Consider the following 12,168-nt stretch of genomic DNA (forward strand, 5'->3'; position numbering starts at 1 on the left):
TTAAACATATCGAAACAACTCAACACAAACATGCAGTCCTGAGCATACACTGTAAAACACAAGTGGTGGAACATTCCTACTCCCCGTTATGAACTCACAATATGTACACTTCCACTGCATCTTCACAAGAACCTGTAAAAACAAGAAGAAGAAAACTATTAGCTCAACTTTCAGTTCAACAACCCAGTGCCACATTTTTGGCATCTTCTCCTAAACCCTGGGTCTGTTTGATACACAATCTCCTGTGAATCATTCTGTATCAAAAGCAGAACCCATGATGTCTTTTACGTGAGCGGTCCCGCGAGGAGATCCTCCTTCACCGAGTGGCCGTTGAGTTGAATCCCCTCACTGTGTTTTCTTGCCAGATTCACTGGCGGCACACGGGGAAAATAGACCAGATGCAGAAACGCAATATCCCTGAGTGAACATATAATAGAATTTTTTAATAATTGTGAATCCCCGCAGCCATGAGCACGAACAATATGAGTCCAGTAGTATGTGAGATCAGCCATGGACAGACTCGACCGACGCCATGATCTCCCCACAGGTCTACGCCTGGCAGGGAGAATAGTTACTGTTTGCATTTATTAGAAATTTACTGAAGTTACTGAAGTTTAGTAATGTGTTTAATTACCGATGGTTCATTAAAAGTAGGTCGCCACATAAAAGAAGGGCCACAGTTGCTGTACTGTTCCCCCATTAACACCCTCTTTTATTTAGTTGTATATATTTTTAATACATGTAAAAATAGCATCAACCAAAACACTGAAGCGACAGTTTCTTATTTAAAATCCACTGAAGTAAATTAAATATATCACTGCAAAGCACCGTAAACCTTCATTAAACTGAATTTATAGCAGATTCATAGCAAACTGTAGAAATCCAACCTATCAACATGTAAACGGGAGATAACTCACACTTCCTTTGTTCTCCAATCAAACACTTTATTGCATTTCTCAACAGAAAGATAATTCCAACAAACGTGTTCCGTCCAATATCCTGACCTCGGGAAATGTTGACTGTTGTGCAGAGAACAGTTTAGTTTGGATGCAATGACAAATATCGTACATCAAAATGTACAATGAGCAGCTAAATTGTGTCTCAACCCGACTGAAAGTCTTTGGATTAAATCTGTCTGGCATAATTGGTTTCCTACCAGATAAAAAACATTATAACTGCAGGGAAGACACTGTTTAATGAATTATTAGGTCATTAAATTGAATGTGTTTACAGTCCGGGCTCCATCTACCACTTTTAACTCGGTGTCTTTTCGGCTCCCATTCTGCACCCTAATTCACCTGTGACACCCGTTGGCACCCTGCCGGCTCCTTCCCCCCCTACAGATTATAGAAAGGAACGTCTATGCAGTAACTGCAGAGGAGCTATCAGCCACAGGACAGCTGTGTTTCCCAGCTAGAGCCAAAGTCTGGCAGAGGCCCCAAACCACACTTCAAACACTGTTCAGGTTGTAGAGACACAGCTCCCCTGCACCCTGCATGTGTGCCGATGAGCCGAGCTTGAAGCCACGTTTCCCCTCTGCCAATGAGATGGGAGAGAGGTATTGTTTCCAGTTATTTTACTTCTAATTTGGCCGGTTGTAGCGACATTTTTTCAAAAAGTTGCACACTGGATTGATATCCTGTGCGGCTCCTCAGTTTGCAAAAAGAAGTCTGATTGGATAGAAGTCTATGAGAAAATGACTCTACTTCTCACTGGATTTATCAACTCAGTAAACATTGTAAACATGTTAGTTTCAAGTCTTCAAATTGATAAATTGACAAATAATGTAAGCACTGTTCTTTTTTTTGTTGCCATTCAGATTGAAGAAACCATTGTGTTCTTTCACAGAGCATCAAAAAGCAGGTTTGGTTCAAATTCCAATGTCACATCTAATAACATTCACGTTTGTGCTAGTTGGGAACCCCAAATCCCTCTTTTTGTGATGTATGCTTTGGGATTTGTTTTCCCAGCAGAATCTAAAACTGCAGAGCCTTTAGTAGGTATAACAATAAATGCCCAGATCCTTTACTGAAGTGTGTGTGACTAAAGTTAAACTATGAACAGAAACACCTCAGAGGGGTTTATCTCACAACTTGCTTATCTGACTCAGAGAGGCAAGCAAATTGCTCCTTGTTTTCCCAACGCCCTTCTCCTTCATCCCACATTTCCACTTCTCAACCTTGTTCACAGTCAACATGTTTTTCTTCAGTCGTGGAGGACGGAGGGTTGTACCTTTTTACAAAAGGAAGCTAAATCACAAACAGCATTCACAAAAACACAAGTTTCTTAGTAACTGGACGTGTGTGTTTCCAGTGTCACAGAAGGGAAATAACATCCTGCCTGAGGCTTCTTGTTTTGTTTTAAGGATTGATTGCTGACAGTGGAGATGCCAGCCCCACTTGATAGAGAAAATAAACAGGAAACACAGAAATGGAAAAGCCAAAATTGACCATTTGGTGGTTCTGTTTTCTGGGGGTGGAAAAAAAAGAAAGATTTCTTTTTCCCTCTTTCTTTAGTTTGGCTTGTGTTGACATGATGCTGGCACCATGAAGGAGCAGATGCCTCTGATTAGCTGCCATTATTCCTCTGTGGCATCACAAGAGCATATTCCTTCTTCCTCTCTTGGGCGATCGGACATCCGACGTTATCTTCTGCCAGTGATGTGCATGAGTGTGTGCGTGCATGAGTGTGTGTGTGTGTGTGACAGAGAGTGATAAACATAGAGATTAAAAAAGAAATGGGACAATGAGATTGAGGATGCATGACAGAGAAAGAAAGAAGTCAGTGAGAGGAGACCGTTGAGAGGTGAGCTCTCACACTTCCTCTCTGTCCGCTGGGACACAAATTCAGTTTGGATGACACCGTCAGGCCGGTCGGGCAGACGGGATCCTCGCAAGACCGGTCCAGAAGATTAAAGCAGGACAGCTGGCTTCGATGCTGGCTCTGTGCTCTGCGGTGACTGGAGTGGAGCGGGATGGACAGCGGGATTGTTGTTCTGCCCAGTGCTCGAGCTTCTTCTTGCCTGGCTGCAGAAACGGCAGCTCTTCCGTGGTTTGGACACAGACCCGACACTTATCGAACACTAATAAGAGTCTGGTACCGCAGACAAGCCAAACAAAAGCTACTGTCAGATGAAATCCTCTTGAAATAAAAATAAAAAACCTGCCCGAGACAGTTATGGTTTCTCCTGAATCTTCACTAAAAGCAAGGAATATATTTTATATATATATATACTTGCATGTGTCGTTAATATTTTACCAAAATCAAGCTTACTTGGAGTTTCAGAGCTTCAAAGTTTCTGACCAGCGAATGTTAAAGTTTGTGTTTTGTGTGATTGATTGGATCTCTAACTGAAAGCAAACACTTCCATCTATAATCACAATTTTGACATAACATGTGTTGGACTTCAAGGATACACACAACGTGTTCTGGTGAGAAACACTGATTGTTGTCAGACACTTGGCTTGTTTACAAGAAAGCTTTGTCATAAGAGCATGCATGAGAAAACACTGTACATCGGCTTTGACTGTAAGAAGTGCTCAAGACAAATTAGAGAGACATGACATCTCATTTACACATTACTACACTTGCACAGTGCTGACATATTTCTGAGACGTCTCCTTGTACTAACCCTTGGGGAAAACGTTTCATAAAACACCAGTGTGACAGTCTGAGGATGGTTTTTTCACTTTGAAAATTAAGAAAATCTTTTGTGAAACCAGATGAGGGATTTTAACTGCCATAATTATTATTTTAGTCAATATTTAATATGCCTGTTCACATATTATTTGTGCAACTGGTTTTCATGAATATATATATAATATAATATATAATATATATTTTGTGTGGATTAACACTAGATAGGAAATGTGTTTACGTCCTATGTTTTGCTGGCACACATTTAGTCGTGGCAATCTCCGAAAAGAAGACAATCATGTGAAGCGGCAGAGGTTTCTGTACTCATTCCCCTCTTGGTTGTGTGCTACAAGCAAGATATGTTATTTATGTTTAATGTTTTAGAGTGCATATTTGCGTACATGCAGTTAATGTGTGATGTGAACATATGCTCATTTTGTATGTTGAAATATATTTTGAACAGTTCGACGGAGGATGGATGACGGTGATGTTGACTGAGAAGCACGTAAGACAAAAGAAATCCACCGTTAACAGTTAAACCACGGTGTGGTGTATTTCCTGGAGGGATTTACATTCTCCATGTTTGGTCACTACATCCCTTTTGTTTACTATGTTATGTGTTGAGTGCATTTTGAGCTTCTCTAGACGACTGAATGCTTCCATGCACGTGCCAAAGATGAATACTAGCTCTAAAATATGTAGGACTGCATGAATGACTGGAAGTTATCCGCACTAGACACATTAATGGATGATGCTTTGAGGAGAAAATCACACTGAAATGTATCATAATCTAGTCATGCCTTAGAGACAAAATCAACTAATTCCCCAGATATCTGTATTTGGGCAAAATCAGTAAAGACAGAGAGAGAGAACTCAAAACAAGAAGATGTAGTGTGATGTGTTTTTTTGTTGTTGCCGTAGCTGACTGGATCACCAGGAGATCATCGTATTGCTGGCAGAATGAATCACTCTTTCTTTGCTGGCGGTGTTTATTTGTGTGCTCTGTCACCTCACTGTTGATGATCTGGAGGGGCATTCAAGTCTGAGAAAATTAAGGCCATCAACGCGTATGTCACGCAGACTGGCTGATTGCAGAATTACCACATCGGGGAGCAGAGCCCATTATCATTAGTTATCCACAGATATGTGCCGCTGAGAGTCAAGGATGATGGAGCGAGGGGGACTGCAAGGAGGAAGGAGAGGTGAGACACAAAAGAATGAGAAAAGAGAGCTCAATAGTGTCTGAGAGAAAATGCACAGATGCATACACAGGGAGGGAAGAAAAGAAGGGGGGGGGGGGGTGAGAACAAGAGGGAGCTATTGATTGTCGCCTCTGCACCTGCCGTACTGCAAGAAGAAGCGCCAGACAAAATCAAATGTCATCATTTGGGAAGAGACTGGCGGGTTCCCTGACTCATCTCGGCGCGAGGGCCACTCCGGCTGTCAGCCGCCATTACCTCCACCATTCATCAGAATTCACCACTGCCCAAAGTGAGATTCCTCTGAAGAGAGCACATGCAAAAGAAATGATAGTGGAGAGGAATGCGCAAGCATCAATCACTCGGACGCGGAGAAGGAGGCACCGCTGTAATGTGTTATTTGAAGGGATATATAAAGAGGCTTTTCTTCTCAATCACGAGGGTGTTTTTAGTTTGTTTTCTGATTTCTGGTTGCATCATTTAGATTTGCATATATACCCTGATTGTCATTTATATAAATCAGTCGTGTTCGCATTTAAATCAAGTGGCAACCTGGGAGGCAAATGAAGCCAACGCAGAACTGCAGTTCCTCAAATGGCCACTTGAGGGTTCCTCCTAAAGCTAGTCAATCTCCATAGACGTTAACGTCAAGATAAAATGAAAAAGAACCTTTCAACCTCTTTAGATCACATTCCCGGCCGTATTGTGCATTTAACAATATATCTCCCCCAAAAAAAGTTCTTCGGCGTTTAAAATTTTTATTTTTTTTCTGTAATACAAAATATGAAGTGAGCTTACGTAAGCTAGTACCGGACAATTTAAATATCTAATCCGGTCCACTTTAGCGGTCCTATCAAATGCTTTTGTTTCATTGGCAAATATATGACAAACTGCGACTTTATTGACGTGCGATTTTATTTATTTTTTATAATTTACAAACATAATGTGTAATTCATGGCACAATTCAAACAGGATCCAAACAATATTGGGCTTTTGCCATTGACTACATTGCCACATCATTTTTCATAAAGGGGAGGTACTCTATAGTTAATTTCATTTTTTCAGTATCATGCTGTATGGTAGCATGATACAGGCACTGCTGCTGTAGGTCTCTACAGTTCAATATTCCTCACGATGACAACCATCACTTTCAAGGACCTCTACACCACGACACTGAAAAGAAAAATGTGTCTCTTCGTCGTCAGAGCAAATGCAAATGTCTCCCTTTAATCTCTGCAGGAATTAAATCGTTTTCATACTGATCCTTGACCCCTTCTGGCCGTCACGAGTTTTTGTTTCCACCTGCACTGCTTTTCTCTGATAATGTCACGCTGGGATGGAAGGATAAGGTGTGGAAAGGTTGAGGCTATGAGATGGATCAAACATCCCTCCCCCGGTCTGCTTCACTTGATTTCAATTTGGTATCCACTGGAAACAAGCGCTGGGGTTGTTATAATGCCGTGTGCACTTCACTGATATCATGAAAGAAAAAAAATCCCCTTGTGGGATTAATAAAGTAACTATCTATCTATCTAACAGACGTAGGTGCCCTAACTCGTTCTCAGTGGCAGAGCATGTGATTTTAATAAAGAGAGAATTCAAGGTTTTTCTCAACGCATCGGCAAAGGATATGACTCAAAATCTCTCTTAACTCTTGAGTGAATCTGCCCTGTTGCGCAAGAAAACCTACCCACTCAGTGGCCTTCACGGCCTGCCTTACCATTGAAGCCAAAATGTAATTCACAGCAGTTAAGTGAGGCATTACATCTTTCTTTAGGAGCAGTTTTCCAGTTCTAGTTGTTTGTTGGTGTGATTATTTGATGAGACTGAACAGTAGAACGTTCGCGTAGCCCCGCTCCCATTAGTTACTGTTGCTTTCAAGACATCTGTCAAGACAATGATATAATGATAGCAGTGGAAGACAAAAGAAAAAGTCAAGCTTTTCATTTTTTGCCAGCTGAAATTGTCAGATTTATTAACTTCACGTAATGCTAATTAAGCTAATGTTAGTTCCATGAGCTAGAAAAGGTTCTCTTGAAAGGCACCGGATCAACTTTGTCCTAAGGGATTAGGCCTCTCAGGTAAGGTCCGCCCATTGTGAGCTATTGCCCAAGGCTACGTTAGATCAAACACACTGTTTTAAACATGCCTGTCATTTATGCTTTCATGTTTATGGAAAGGCAACAAAAAAAGAATCCAAAACTCAAAAGGTGGAGACACACAAAACAAGTTGACGTATGTGAAGTTGACGGATCCCATTCATTTCTATGGAGAGCAAAAGAGCCGGCTGCGAGTTGCATGATGGACACGACACGGCGAGTTGACCAACCATTCGCCGTACCTAATTTTGCATAATCATGACTCAACCTCAACTCTGTGCAAATAAAGTCTGTCCCTCGCAAAACTCCGATCAAACAGGTCAAACTAGGCAGCGCTGATGGAAAATAAATCGATATTCTGTCACTGCATGCTTATTTCACGCCTCAAATGTTTTCAGAAACATATTTGAATGTGCTGTTAAGCTGTAAAATGAGAAACGTTGTCACCCGGCCGCCATGTTGAAAACAGTAGAGCCAGAACCAAACCAAACTGGAGCAGGCTGGACCGTTTGAGGTTCCGTTGAGTCTTGGAGGATCTCCACCATAACTCATTAAGTGCCATGTGTCGGTACCTAGTTAGGGATGGCATGTTTAAGTTATAATACCCTAAATATCCCTTGCTGTTCTTCCACTGCTGGAAATCCACAGCTGAGCTGCTGCATCTCTGTGACCGTTGACGCGTGACTTTTCTACAGATTTAGGCTGCAGAGAGTAATCACGAGTCACGTAGCCTCTCACGAAATGTCTTCAGTGGATGACATTCTGAACAATGGGAAATCCAGATTATCGCTATTCATGTGCAATTTTAAACCCATTATTTTCTAATCCTTCGTGTTGAGGATCAACTATCTCGCGACCTTTCTTTTGTAAGAGTCACAGTGCAGCTGGAAGTGAAGGCTGCTGGCAGGTACAAGGAGTTCGCTCTCATTAAAGCCTCCTTGACATCAGGGTGACAGGGTGCTTGGAAATACTCCTGGTCAGCATCCAGGTGATCTTTCAGGAACCCGTGTTTCCTATGAGGGTGTCACATAAAGGTCATTTCATACAGCCAGAGGACAAGCAGAAGCAGCAGGCTCACTTAGTGTTATGTAACATCCATCGAGGATATGCGGCACAGACTGCACAGACCTTCGGTTCATTGCTCAGCCTCTCCTACGATTATATGTTAAAAAGTGTTTCATAGATCAGTCGTCGAAGGACAGGTAGAACATGTGCATCGAAGGTTATGATAAAATGTTGTATTCCTCATTCGCAAGTAAAAGTCTCCTATATCTTATCAGGATCCAACGAGATGGGGGATTTAAAAGGACTGCGTTTAACGAAAGGTTTCTCACAGAACAAGATCGTTGTTCCTCCTTCATGCAACTGTCAAATCTGATCTCTAATCGTAGAGTGAAAAAACGAAATCTTATTTTTATTCAGTCATATTTATAATAGGGATGAAAGAAGTTCTCAAACTTCATCAGCCAGTCTGATGATTTGAACGCGTCTCATTTCTTTGTCAGTCCACATTTAAAACTGCTTTAATATTTATTGGATTTTACCACCGATTTCCTTGATTTAGATTAACTTCTTAAATAATGCAAATGGCAAATGAATGCAATGAACCCATAACGACGCAAGATCTTTCACTGTGCTAACCTGCAAGTTAATTTACTGCACTTCATATTTTTGTTCAATAACTGTTGTTAGGATTGTTATTTTAACAATGGATAGATGTTGATTTGATGGTCTGTTTTAATGTCAATCATTGAAATACTGCTTCAAAATGTAATCGTGTTTGTGAATTCATATGCAAAACTGCACAAAGATACTCAAATCAGAAGTTGTAGTTGCTTAAATATCAAATTACTATGATATCATATTTAAAAAACTGTTTCTAGTTGAACCTTGAACACTAACCAAATCTGAAAGGGCTCTTTCTTGCAAATTTAAAAATGTAGTTTTCTAGCTTTCCATTTTGTGATTAGGCCCAGGAAGTTTTTGTCCGATGGTCACATACTTGTTTCTGAACTAGAGGTGTGAAACTACAGTATGACCCAATTTCCAATCCGGCCCCGACACCCTGTTCCTTCCCAATTCCACTCTGTTGGCACATTCACATGGAGGATTCTGCATTAAGTGTCATACCACACCAATTAGCAGGGAGTTATAAAACCCAACAGCGAGTCTACATCGATGCCGACTTGACCAGCTGCTCTTACTGACCACGAGCAACCCCGGTTTGTATTTGTCATGTGATGAAATGGTTCCATGTGACTCGTACAAACATAAACTGACCCAACTAAGATGGACAATTAATATTCTCCTACGTAAAAAAAACTTGGTTACAAGGAAACATTGTATTTAAGATTTTTAATCTAAAAATATATCTATATTTTTTATTATTCTTTTTTTATTTTGCAATCAACAGCTATAACCCCGTATTTTATGATATATTCAACTGTGCGATGATCTGGTTAACACTGATTATTTATACTGCACACTTAAACTAAAATATTGTTTTTATTTTTACTAGTCTTGCATCTTTTCACACTTAATATAGATCACATTTTCCAGCATTATTTACAGTTATATATTGTAATATTTAGCATTTACATATTTCGTATTATCATTTGTTTTCCCTATGCATTGTTGTATTGCAGTATAATACACATATTTTGACATATTTATTTCTTATTGATATAATCTTGTAATGTATCTCTTATATACTTATATTCTAGATTGGGAGCAAGTATAAAGTAACCCAATTTCCTCCTGGGGAAGTATTTCTGATTCTGATATTTAAAAATACTTTTAAGCTTGCCTGTTTATTTGTATGGATTGGAATTGGGCTTATGTCTCACAGTCTACATCTCAAGATCTCAGCATGAAAATTAATGGGCTACATTTTATTTTCACCACAAGACATGTTGGATAAAAAAAGACTGTGGTACAAGCTGTTGTGAAAATGAGGCAAAAGCAATCCAGCATAATATATGACCATAATAACGCAATGTGTACTGTAGGCTATCTCAGCTGTGTTCTACATACATTACCCTCTGCGTGTCTCTCTCGCCACAGACGGGAGCTGTCAGTCAGAGGGCTGGAGGGTGAACGGGATCAAGAGGTCTGTGCCAGAGGTGACAGAGCTGACCGTCACATGTCAAGTCTTTCCATGCTGAAATATGAATAGACATGCTGCACTGCTGCTGCACACGCTTTGACTGTCCATGTAAAGCAGTTATACACAATATATAAAAGCACATTTTGGTTTTTTTACCTACCTCAAAACATCCTTTTCTCCCTCATCTCCTGAGCTCACATCACAACACCAACCATGAGCAGCTATCCGTTACATCTTATGAGCAGCTCAAGGAAAAGGATTGGTAATGTGATATTAAAGTGGATGTGTCAATAATGCCTAAAGCCTGATCTATGAACCTTACATCAAAAACCACTCTGGTTCCTAGTGCCACAAATCAGTTAATGCACAGACATCATACACATAGTGCTGCAACTTTACTGTTTCTGGTGAGAGCCATCTCTAAATCAATTTTAAAACCATACAGAAAATTCCCTTTGGATAACTGAAGTGTGCTTAACAGCCTTTAATTATCTGCTCCAAAATGATCCTGTTGATAGTTGTGTTATTGTGGTGTAGTTCAGTCAGCATAATGGATGTTTACTGAGCTTTAAGAGTTATTGTTTGGGCATCAACCAACTCTAGGGCAAACTTAATAGCAACTGAAGACACTTTCATTATAAACAGAAATGAGAAAAAGAAAAACAAGCGATCAATTCAGAAAATTAGCTGCAGACAGTAAGGTGTAGAATGCGCCTTGAGCAATAACTGAATGATGATCAGCTGTTTATGAGAGCTACAGTCACTCTCTAACATAAACTGTGCATGTTTGAAAAATAGTAATGATTAAAGGAACAGCAACAGAAGGCTTGCTGGCAGCGAGTTGTTTTCGGTTTATCTCAAGGTGGCATCAGCAGCTAGCTCAAGCATAGGCCCCTCGAAGAAAGTTCGTCAAAGAAAACTACTCTGGAGTTATCCAGTTTAACAGTTTAAGTTGAAAAGAAAGTAGACAAACGAGGAGGCTATTTCTGAGTCCAACTAGCTCGACACCCAATGCTGCTGAACATGACACACCTGTGTTCATTACCCAGTACAGTCTCCAAAAAGAAATAAGGAAAGTACCTGGAACAGTAAACCTCTCATACATATATGTAGATGAATAGCGATGAATTGGCTATACACCTCCTAATGCCTTTTTACTAATAGCTGTCATGTTTAAATAATACTTATTTATTACTGTTTATTTATTACCGCTACTGTCTCATGCATGGATCTTAGAGTGGGGACTGTCTGCATGCTGGTGCCTCACAGCGTGCAGCTGTCGCCCTTTTTATATATTTTCACCTCTATCCCTCACACAGTGACAGACTACTGGTGCATGAGTGAGCATGAGACAGGAGTGGAGGACGTGTTTTAAATAAGATGCCCTTCTAGCGCAGAAAACGTGATGAAGCGCCCTCTACAACGCCGTTCCAGTGGAGAAAACGTTTTGAAGCGTACACTATAATGCCCTTCCAGTGGAGAAAACGTTTTGAAGCGTACACTATAATGCCCTTCCAGTGGAGAAAACGTTTTGAAGCGTACACTATAATGCCCTTCTAGTGGAGAAAACGTTTTGAAGCGTACTCTATAATGCCCTTCCAGTGGAGAAAACATGATGAAGCGCCTCTCGGATGCTCTTCCGTAGGAGAAAACATAATGAAGTGCTGGATGCCTCTGGCATCACTTAGATTGTACTGCACGAGTTGTGTGGGAGTTTTAAACAGATGTTTTGGTATCATTTTGCTGCTGTTATATGTGGCCCTCATTTACTTTTGTCCAATTTTTCATTCTTCGTTCACCGTGGAGACATGCAAGAAAAACAATTTCAATAATTCACGGTAACATGCGCTGAGTAATTGATTGTTTTTTAAGGACAAAGTATTCTTTGACTCAGTTTTTACTGAAACTGTGATTGTGTTGTTTCTTAGCGCCATTGTTCTGCATGACTTACAGCATACTGTAAGCAGGTTGTTTCTTCTTTCAGTGTGAAATATGACGTGTATGTTGTCAAAGTGGTAATTTTCTTAACCTACTGATGATTTTTGTATTTACATGTATTTCCTTTAGCTGCAGTGTGTTAAATTCTCAGCCACTGTACAGGTCTTTCCTCCAGAGATGCATGATGTGC

This window comes from Pholis gunnellus (genome assembly GCF_910591455.1).
Source record: "Pholis gunnellus genome assembly, chromosome: 6".
Lineage (NCBI taxonomy): Eukaryota > Metazoa > Chordata > Actinopteri > Perciformes > Pholidae > Pholis > Pholis gunnellus.